The sequence below is a fragment of the Anastrepha obliqua genome, chromosome 2 (genome assembly GCF_027943255.1).
Source record: "Anastrepha obliqua isolate idAnaObli1 chromosome 2, idAnaObli1_1.0, whole genome shotgun sequence".
NCBI lineage: Eukaryota > Metazoa > Arthropoda > Insecta > Diptera > Tephritidae > Anastrepha > Anastrepha obliqua.
Genome location: NC_072893.1, coordinates 51219507 through 51231760, shown reverse-complemented (window position 1 = coordinate 51231760; position 12254 = coordinate 51219507).

Below are 12254 nucleotides of genomic sequence, written 5' to 3'. Positions count from 1 at the left end.
GACTGCACGATAATGACGTCGGGCTATGACATTGATGGCTTATGCGCCAAAGTCAACGTCTACCTCACCGACCTTTCTCGCTTTTTCACTGCGAGGGATCTCCAACTTTCCCCCACAAAGTCCACGGCGACCCGCTTGACCACCTGGACAAAGGAGGTCAAACTGCAACTCAAGGTAAAAGTCTATGACACACCAATTCTGACTCTTAACAATCCCAAAATTTTGGGTGTAACACTTGACAGTTTGCTTTCCTTCTCTGCGCACACAACCGCAATTGCCAATAAAGTCCAAAATCGCAACAAGGTCCTCAAATCGCTTGCCGGCAGCACTTGGGGCAAAGGCAAAGAAATGTTGCTATCGACATTTAAGGCAATTGGCCGGTCGACATTTAAAGCAATTCTAAACTGTGCTGCGCCTATCTGGTCGCTTGGAACTAACGACACGCAGTGGATAAAGCTCCATACTTGCCAAAGCAGTGCTACTCGGACAGCGACGGGTTGCCTCCTGATGTCCCCTCTTCAACACCTTCACAACGAGGCACAGATGCTCCCAGTAAAGGAGCACAATAAACTACTCAGCAAATAGTTTCTGCTTGGGTGCTACCGTAGGTTTCACCCTTGCAAACACCTGCTTGAGCCAGAGCCGCCTTCCAGGCGCGTCGGGAGACACCTGCTCAATTACGTCGACGAGATCCAGGACAAAACGAACAGACATCTACTGGACCAGAGAGTGTTTAGACGACATTCATCGGGTGACCATCACCACCTTCTTAAGCTCCCGACCACCGAATGCCGTAATCGGAGCCCAACACACCTTTAGCAAATGAAGAGCTTCAGCCTCCCTGTGAAACCTGCGTAACATTGGCACAATTACGTTCTGGGTACTGTAGCAGGTTAAACTCTTACTCATCCAGAATCGACCCCGACATACTAAACGTATGTCCTGCATGTGAAGGCACCCCGCCCGACACTAACCACCTTTTCACATACCCTAGCAAACCCACTTATCTAACACCCCTCTGCCTCTGGACCCAACCTGTCGAAACAGCATATTTCCTGGGCCTACCTTTAGATGAGTAAGACGAAGGCGACCGGTGATATTCACTACACTGACAGGGTTTAGTATTGCTGCTACAACAACAACAATCGCAAATCACCACGTTTTGTTACATTTAACCGTAGATCGTTTTTTGTATCAAAAATGATACATTTCATATTTTAGAAGCCAATAAATTCGTCCACGTTGGCAACACTTACCTCAACTTGTATGACTTTGTTTGTTCCGTTGATATAAGCATTTTAAACTGAGTTTCAAATTTTAAAATCAAGTAGGCCGCGAGAAAAACGAAAACTTCATAATTCTACTCATTGTATCATATTTGATACATATGAAATTTTTAATGATTTTTCGTGCGAATAGTTTTAGTTTCAACCTTGTTTTGACATTATTCGGACGTTTTTTTGTGAATAAGTGATTGTTAGTGAAGTTTGGTTCAAAAATGTGGCGTCCGCAATATTTAACTTTAGAGGAGCTGGTGAATGAAGTTCTGGATAACAGTTCAAACGATGAATCTGAAAATGGAAATTTTTCCAATTCCGAAACTGAGGCGGAGAACTATGTGTTTGAAAATGACTCAAATGAAAGTTTTTTATCAGATATTTCTGAGAATATTGGTCTCAACTTTGATATTGATCCGTTATATATTGCAAAAGATGGTACCATATGGAATCCAGAGCCATACACCATCGGTCGTTCAAGGGCGGAAAACGTCATTAGCTTGAGACCAGGTTACTAACTGTGCTTTTTTATATTACGATTTTTCAATTTACATACATACTTCTTTAAGGAGTAACAAGAAACGCATCCAGCCGAGTTGGAAACATCCGAGATTCCATGCTATTATTTTTCCCTACATCGATTACGAAAATAATAATTGAAAATTCGAATAAGTATGGGAAAGAATTGCATGGAGATAAACATTTAGAAATTGATGAAGATCTACTTCTGGCTTTTCTGGCTGTTTTGATATTGGCTGGTGTATATAAGTACGTTAATACATATATTCAAAAACTAAAATATCATATATAAAAAATTGTTTTTTTGGAATACTTATATAGATCTTAAAATGAAACTTTGCATGATTTATTCGATACTACATATGGGCGACCTATATTTCGCACAATTATGACCGAAAAAACATTTTTATATGTATTGGAAGTTATACGCTTTAATGACGTACTTAGTCGACGAGAGAGAAGAAGTGAAGATAAATTTGCACCAATTTGCGATCTTTGGGAACGGTGGGTAAAACTACTCCCTACGTTCTATAATCCTCATGATTGCATCACAGTAGACGAACAATTATTGGGTTTTCACGGCCGCTGTAAGTTTCGCCAGTACATTCCGTCGAAACCCGAGAAGTATGGTATAAAGTTTTGGTTGGCCGTTGATTCCGAAACATGTTATGTTTGGAAAATACAGCCTTATTTGGGAAAAGGAATTACTGGAGTTCCAGAGCGCAACCAAGGTGAGCAGGTCGTACTTGATTTAGTGGAAGGATTGAAAGGTCACAACGTTACCATGGACAACTTTTTCTCGTCGCATACTTTGGGTCAAAAACTTTTAAAACGAAATCTAACAATGGTTGGAACAATGCGCAAAAATAAGAGATCCATTCCTCCAAAGTTACTTCAGTGCAAAAACATTCCTAGATTTAATTCAACTTTTGCATTTACTCCGGACACTACTCTTGTTTCGTATATGAGCCATAAAAACAAATGCACAATTGTTATGAGCACAATGCACCACTACGCGAATGTTCTAGGTAACTCGAAAAAATTGTCAGAATTAATTTCCTTTTATAACTCGACGAAAGGAGGAGTTGATACGGTGGACAAAATGTTAACCTGTTACAGTTGCAAGCGAAAAAACAATCGTTGGACTATGGCAGTTTTTTCCAATATGATTGACATCTCAGCATTAAACTCATATATTACATATAATGAAATAGATCCAAACTGGAAGTCTACAAGGAAGCACACAAAACGCAAGTGTTTTCTTCATGAACTTGCCATTTCATTAGCTAAACCTTATGTTGAAAAACAATCCCAACGTACTCAAAATGGCATGCTTTCGTCGATTTTCTTTACTGGCGTCGTCAACAGTGCAGACGAGAACGAAGCTGGATCATCAAAAAACGCTTAAATGGAAAGTTTGGAAAAAAAGAATCGAGCATGATGTTGTATGTGTTATAGTTCCGGAGAAAATAAAAACAAATGGACCTCTTTATATTGCAGCAAATGCAAAAAACCTTATTGTAAAGACAAACATATGGAAAATATTTGTACAAAATGCGTAAATAAAGCTTAATTTTATAACTATCTCAAAATCTAGTTAAAAATACATTGGTTTGTTTCATTTTTAATAATAATTCAGTATGTATCAAAAAAGATACACGGTATAGAATTGTGAAGTTTTTTGTAGGGCTGATCTACGGTTAATATATTCATTTTTCCCTGATTTTATATCAAATTTGGGAAAAAAGTTTTCTTCTATAAAATACACGTAAGCGGATAAAATTTAATGAATGCACCTAACCAACGTGGAATTCAATAAATTTGCATATCCGCGGCAAAAGTACCGAAAATCCTGTAATACAAGAGCGCTATAGTGATGAACGAAGTGCATCACGTCGAGAGAGACATAACCAGATGAGTAGCAAAATGGAAAATTGAAAATTCAAATTTGATGCGAAAATCAGCGAAAAGTGACGCACGCTAAGGCTTATGACAAAAAAACCAACTGCGATGGCTCAATGGAAATGACTCAATGAATGCGTGTGTGAGTGTGTGTGCAAATGCAAATGCTAGCAATTGTGATGACAATGTTGTGCAAATGTTGCGCGATTACTACATGCCACATACCCGTTCGCATAAGTGCCACACGCGAACCGGCAGCAGCAGCAAAATGCATAATAAACATTACAAACAAATTCGCAGCCAGTTGGACTTTGGTGGGAGCAACAAATGCAAATATTGCAAATGAACAAATTTACGATTCTCTAACTGCACATATACATAGTACTTACACAAGCACACATACATGTATGCATATACTTATACAGTGGTGTGAGATAAAATAGAGCCGCACACTCGTTAATGCGGAAGCTTCAAATTTTATCACTCATTGTGCGGCCGAATGCAACATTTTCTTCTTCAACTACAAAAAAAAGTATTTAAGAATTAAATTTCAAACAAAAAAAGTTTTTTTTTAACCACTTCTTGATTGCGATCAGTTTCTTAAACATTAACCGATATTTTTACTAAAAGCTATGCCCTTTGAGGATGTCCACGAAATTTGAGAGATGAAATTTTGTCATCCTCAGAATATCCCTCGAACGCCTCCTTACCAAACGTGGCCAGAAGGACTTCGCGACCTCACACCTTCGTGTACTTTCCCAGCGCTTGCTGAGATGGTGCAAAGCCCATCCTTTCAGGAGTAGAGCGCAGGTTGTCAAGGAAATCCCGATACTCTCCTTTTGCGGGCACACTACCTCACAGGTCCCTTGTCTGGCCAGCTCGTCGGCTTCGCAGTTTCCAGCAATGTCACTGTGATCAGGTACCCAGATTATCTTTATATAGAAGGATTCTGATGCAATCGAGAGAGAGACCAGGATTCCCTGACCAGTTTCGAATGCACCATAATAGGAGCCTAGGGCCCTAATTGCTGCTTGGCTATCGGAGTAAATATTTACCTTCTCTCTCTTTGCAGAATACTCCTCCTCCAACGCTACCGTCCAGCTTCGAGCTATCCGTGAACAGGTTAACTTGGATTAAGCGAGGCCACACACTGATCCGTCGACAAGGGGATGAACTCAAAGTTTCTGAGGATGTTTGAGTGCCCGTATGTGAGATTGAGCTTATACCCTAAGCACTTCAGTCTGATTGCGGTACGTGCAGCGGCAATTCTGCCTGCGATGTCTATAGTTACCACATTTAACATTACATTAAGCGCCAAAGTAGGAGTAGTTCGAAGCGCCTCACTGATTCCAATGAGTGCAGACCTCTGAACTCTCTCTAGCTTTTTAACTTATGTCGTCCTCTCCAGTGAGTTCCGCCAGACCACGACTCCATATAACAAGATTGGCTTTATTATGGTATTATGGAGCCAAAATATAACTCTAGGTGAGAGGCGCCATCTTTTGCCAATTGCGCCCTTGCATCCATACAAGGCGATGGTTGCCTTCCTTACTCTTTGAGATCACGATGAATTTGTGACTTTGTGATACTATGTAATAAGCGACTTTGGAGATCATTCTGAGGGTTTCAGACTCGATCCATTGAAGTACTTCGATGCTAGAGTTAGCTGCAGTGGTGGGTCGATATGATTCGACTTGTTCAGCGCTTTTTTCCTGGTTTGGGGATCATTTTTGCTTGAGCTACTTTCCATTTAGGCGTAATAAACCTAGGAATAAAATTATAGATGTAAATAAGGAAGGTGAGTTCTTCTTCTGGGAGTCGCTTTAATACTTCTCCTGTTATGAGATTTGACTTGAGTTGTTGTCTGTGAGTTTCTCTTTGACTTTTGCCTTGTGAGCATAAATAGTGCTTGGCACAAAAATCAGTCTGATAGCGTCAAATACGGAGATCTTAGTGAGTTTTGGAGTCTTAACCTTAGTTTCAATAAAGATGCGGTATGGCCACTTGCGAAAGCCGCATAGGAGAATATTCCAAAACATAAATAGATTCATTGTCTACGCGCTATTTGGCTGTTATCAAAAATAGCAGCCCTTCCAATCAATATTTGAGTAGCGCTAACAATGCCTGATAACTCCCCTGCAACATCCTCATAACGGGGCCTTCATTCTCCCGAGTAAGAAGCATTGTAAGATGCTCAGTAAGCAATTCCTCTGCAGGAATTACCGCTGCACGCGCTTACTAGTGACTGAATGACCTCCTAGGCGAGTCTGGAAATCCCGAACCAGACGCGACTGCAACATCAGTATACAAACATACATTAAACGACGTTTATCGAGATTCTCTTCATCATTAATTTCTAGAGTTCCAAGTTGGAGCTATAGGGCCACCAGAGTCTCTTACCACCTTCCTAAATACCCGACCCCCGAATACGTCGATTGGAGACCAATCACCACCCATCCTAGAAGAAAGGTTTTAGCTGCCTCGTGAGACCCGAGTCACTTTGACTGAATTACTTTCTGGGAACTGTAGCAGGTTGAACGCCTACTTATCCAGAGTCGACCCCGGCATATTTAGTATAATGTCCCTCATGTGAAGGTACCCCGCACGGTACTAACCACCTATCCACTTGTCCTCTTAAATCCATTCATCTAACACCCTTCTCCCTATGAACGCAACCCGTCGAAACAGCATATTTCATGAGCCTATCGCTAGATAAGCTAGACACTGACGATCGGTGACTATACCGGACTGGCAGGGGTTGATTAAGAGCTACAACAGCAACAACCTTGTCATTTATTTTAGTTAACACACAGTCGCAGCGTTTCGCTCTATCTTCAAATATTCCTTCAACATTTTTGGTACAGTAAACAAGTAAAATTTGAGATCCTGCAGGCATCCACAATTAAGGCTCAGACGATGTCGTGGCACAGATTCAAACTGGTCAACTCCTGTGAGAAGAAGATTAAATATCTTGGGTGTGCAGGTAATATTTATCTGATCTGGGTTCCAGAACAAAGAAACGTGGAGGGAAAAGAAATTACTGCTGAGCTTACCAGGAAGGGGTCGATTGAATTGGTCTCAGAGATCTCCTACCCGGTCATTGGCATCCGCCTGACTGTTATTAGAGATGAAGTGCAAAACTTATTTCTCAGGAAAGCACAGAAAAAATGGAGCTCCATTTCTTTGTATGCCATTTCGAAAACCCTCTGGTCCCAGTACAATAGACACAGGGCTCAGAAAGTCCTAGGTACTCCACGCCATTCAATTTCCAAACTCGTAGCTGTGTTTACCGACCATTGGACGCGAAGCTGGTTTACCATTTAACTCCCATTGCAGAAGCTGTGTTAGCACTGTTAAGCACTTTGTCTTTCTCTATAAATGTCTGAGTTTGGCTGCTAGACGATTAAGGGGTAACACCACTGTACACGCGTAAAATAAACACGATTTTTAAAGAATTTTTTTGTATAGAAGGAAAGGGGAAACAATCACTCTGATTTGGGAAGTTATTACTTATATACTAAAATACAAAACTACAAAGTTTGATCGTAAAATTTTACAAAATGGCGGCATTGGAGACATTTTTGTAATGTGGTTTCTCTTGAAGGAGCTCCGCGGCACGCAGCACAGAGGGTGCAAATTTTAATCTGGAACAAAGAAACATTTTTTTTCTTAATCTAGATAAGAATAGCTAGAGAAACACGTAGGGGATTTAAAAAATATTTATTTTTGTGGAATTAGCAAGCATTTGAAGGAAAAAACTATATTTTGGACTAAAAAAACGGCACTTAAATAATTATAACAATCGTTTAAATTAATCTATCGAAAATCCCCTACGCTCTTCTCTTAAGATGGTTATTATACAGACGTAGTGAAAAACCTGATTAAAAATATTTAAAATTGTTTGAGTTATGCTGCGTGCCAATTTCAGAAAACGTGTTTTGAGAAAAACGCGTTTAAAGTTTGGAAATTTGGAGAAGTCGTTAGGTAGCAGTCACTAGCGCTTGGTTAAAAGCTTAAAATATTTATGAAATATACTTCGGTAACGTATAAAACTTTTTGTTCTGTATTTTAAAAGGTTCAAAGAATTTTTTAAGCTTATAAAAAAAAAAATCAATTTTTTGAAATTTCTACAGTGGTGTTACCCCTTAAGGTCACTGGGTGCTCCTTTCTTCGTTAGCCTAGATCCCATCAATCTTCTCCATTACATTAACAGCTCTGGCTGGCTGTAAACATCTGCCTGTTGGAGATCTCAAAATTGTATCAAAACGACGCTCTAGTGCTACTTGGGAGTGCTAGACTGGAACTTCAGCCATTTCATCTACCTACCGAACCAAATAAAATACTGAAATCTGTAAAATATTAAAATATTTGAAAACGTGTTGCTTCGAAAAATGTATTAAAACGCGGCGCTATTCCGTTGCACACCACTTTATTTACATTTGTATGTATTATATATATATGTGTGTGTGTGTTTGCATCTGAGATAAGGCTAAGTTTGTAGTTTTACGGTGCATAGACTTAAACAAAGCTCCATTAGAATTACTTTATTACATTAAATTATTGTTGTTACGTTTGAGAAAATTGTGTAAATTAATGCGTAACCAACAAGCAATTTCGAGTTTTATCTTCGGTTAGATCAGTGCACTATAAAAGTTTGCGTATCTCATTTTCCCTTTTAAATTTGCTTCTTTTTTTCGTCTCTAAAAACACTCAAGCCTTTGTTTTAATCAATTAAAAGCTGATGACAGACAAAATGCATTCAAATAAACAAAAATGTTAGCCAAATTACTATTTCGGTGCCACATACGTGAATTTATGCATGTATGCGTGTATATGAACACAATAGCGCTCGTGGGTTTACAGGTCGTATGCGCAACATCCGCTGACGGCAAAGAAGCGAACAATAGGCAATTCGAGGTGGTTGTGTGCAAGCAGCAAACTTTTCTCAAGTATTTTTTAAATTACATTACTTAAAAGAAATGTGTTGGCTATACAGGGTGTTTTTTTTTAATTCAAAAAAATTAACATAAAGCATTTTTTTTAATTACAAAAAAACTAACATAAAGCATTTTTTTTTAATAAAAAAAATTAACTTAAAGCAATTTTTTTTGTATATTATTGGTTTATTCGAAATAAAAAACATTCCCATTTTAAATGAGATCCTTCACGGCACCGCACAAAACACAGTCTAACGACGCCAAATCCCAGCTTCGAGGTGAAGAATTGACATCATCGAGACGACTGATAGAGCACACGATTACCGAACTTGGCACGCAAAAGTTCGATTGTGACATGGCGTACTATCTTGCTGAAACTTAAGACCGTCCGAGTACATATCTTCAACTTGCGGACACAACAAATTGTTTATTATGACTCTGTAATGTTCACCTTTGCACGTCGGTGATGGCGAGTATCGTAGGCGATGGAACAATGAGCTGCATGAGCTTTTCAACGACATAGACGACATGCATAGTTGGCTGGGTCAACTCGTCCGAATGGATGCAAACGTTCTGGCTCGAAAAGTAATCGACGCGCTACCAGTTACTGGTAGCAGAGGAAGAGGAAGAACTCCTCTGCATTGAAGGGCATTGGCTTCACTTGAAGAGGGATTTGGCTTCCCTTGATGGGTCCAACTGGTGCCGGTTAGTACGAGAAAGGAACGACAGGCCAAACTCGCGTAAGCGATTATCGTGCCAATCAAAAAAAAGAAGAAGAAGAAGAACGCTCACCATAGACCGATAAGCGTTTCCAACAGCATTTTCAAAGAAAATTGAGCCAACGTTGCTACCGCTCGAAAATCCACCCAACTGCTTCCCTCTGCTGATACATTGGCTTCTCAACCATCAGACGTGGGTTTTAAAATTCCCAAATGGGGCAGTTTAGTTTTTTTTTTTCAATAATTTCAACGTTGTTATTCGTGTCGTCGTAGCTGCTTATCAAGTGAGTGGATTTAATAGGGCTTGTGAATAGGTGCGGAGTACCCTCAAATTTTAGCGCTTCATTTCGTTTCGGGAAGATGTTATAGGTTTTCTGTCAAGATTTTCGGCGGGAAAGAGCTGTCATATTATTAAAAAGAAACAGCACCAGAAGGAACACCCTGTACACTTAGTACGATGCATAGCCCATCTCGCGCCATTGACAGAATCTTGTCCAATTTATTCGTGGTGAAAAGATTGCAAAGGTGAGCCCTTTAACTGATCGTTATTCGGATCTGAGCGGACCTTTTAAACAATCAGCTGATGGGCTGGCGTCGTTGAGATGTGTTTACAAAAAAAAAAACTGAGATTGCGTTGGTGATATACGAATAAAATCAATCAATCACACTTCGTTGCAGTCTGAACAACGACTGATTGGACGAGTGTGTGAAAATTTGTGAACTGGTGAGTTTCGATGATAAGGCCTTCTTGCGACTGTTCCTTGCTCAGCAAAATTATTCACCAGTCTCATTATGGTCCATCTGCTCGGGGGATCGCCGCCAAACATCCGCCTGTACTCTCTCTGTACCAAAACTACGGACTCCAGTGCGTGATAGCGGCGGACTATCCAAATTCTTGTTTGCGTGTCCCAGTTATCCATTTTAATAAATTTTAAAGATCAATCTGCAAATTAAAACAAAAATGGAACAGATAACTTAAAAAGAAAAAAAGTTATTCAATTTTTTTTTTGGTAGCGGCTTTCATCAGCCACCCTGTATTTTGCATGGGAAAAAAATACTTTTTCGTAGATTTCATGTAAAAACCTGGAAAATGAATATATTTTAACCGGATACCTCAGTTTCTCTTCATAATTGGTCAGGGAATAACAACCAATTATGAAATAATTAATTTTTTTGTATTAACTATTTTTTATAGAACCCCAAAAAGCCCCCATAAAACGAAAATCTAAGAAAAAATCGAAAAACAATATTTTATATTACTTTTATTAATTATATAAAATTAATTATTTCATAATTGGTTGTTATTCCCTGACCAATTATGAAGAGAAACTGAGGTATCCGGTTAAAATATATTCATTTTCCAGGTTTTTACATGAAATCTACGAAAAAGTATTTTTTCCCCATGCAAAATACATGGGATATTTCAAAGCCCCGGCGGCACCATTAAATATGGTCTGATTAAAAAAAAAAAAAATACGGCTCTTTTTATTTTTCATTCTTTACTATTTTGGGGGGCGGCAGCATACAAATTTTTTTTGGACCACCCTAATACATATGTATATAATTATCGTGTCGATAGATTATTATTATAGATTATTAGGCATTTATCCTCCTCAAATTTGTAGTGCGCGTCTTGTTGTTGTCTATAAATTTTTATGTATGACAGATGGTTCTTATGAGAACTGAAAAAATATGAAGAGAACATTTATGAATGATTCCCACAGCTTGTCAATGCAAAGCTCAATAGTGCCATACATCTTATATGTACATATATGTAAACCGTTGATTGCATATCTGCACTGAATTACAATATAAACCAGTATTTGTTTGCAAGGAATTGCAAAACCACAATTTTTGAACGAGAAAATCGCAATAATCGAGCGAAGAAAATAGCGTAAAAAAGAATATGTAAATAATAAACAAACATAACCTTCAACGTTCAGTCTTCACACAACATTTCCCGCTAATGCAAACAAAAAAACAACAACAAAACGAAATAACCATCAGGCAGTTGACAGCTGGGCACTGAATCTAAAATACTGATCTGAAGCTGCAATTGAATATCGATGACTAGCGCTGAAGGGTAGCGATAAATTGCAGAACGCTGTTTGGATGACTAAGCGGCGGAGTGAGCGAACGGGTGAGTGAATGAATTCAAGTGTCCATTTGAGTCCGACTGCCAAGCAACCTGACCGTTTGGCGAATAATCCAGTCACAAAAACATGGACGTGATGACGGCGAAGAAGAGTTTGGTGTGCAATCAACAATGGTCTATTAATAACAACAACGCACGATTGATTTCGCTTTTCAATAAGCGAAAACGAAAATGAAAACAAATCGTCGCAATTGCAAGAGCTCAGATACCTTTTTTTTTTGTTTTTGTCCATAGCCACGAGCATGTGTATGTATGAAATAATGTATTTATTGGCGTATGTGAGAATTCCATTTACACTCACGTTTATGCCATCCATTGCAGCATTGATGAGTCGACATGCAGAGTTTGCCAACAGTGGCGGCAGCAACAGCAGCAACAAATGCAATGCGACGAATGGATTTAGCGTTGCTGTTGCTGCGATTAATTCAAACTGGGTTGAAGTGCAGCTAACGGAGCGCACAGTAATCATCGAACTCGCAAATCGTCGTTAAATGCTGCTGGTCATAAGCGATGCAATCGCCGCTAGTTGGTCATAATAAAACCCAAACACACACGCACACATATATATATGTGCGCATATACATAGGTACATATGTGCATATCGGCGTATTAGCGCGAATTTAATAAGAGTTTAAAACCGGCATTGCCACTTTGGAGCTGCAAAAACTTGTGATATTTACGAGAGTTTCAGATTCTGTGTAAAATGAAAATAAAATTGTGTACTTGGCATGTACTCGTTACATAC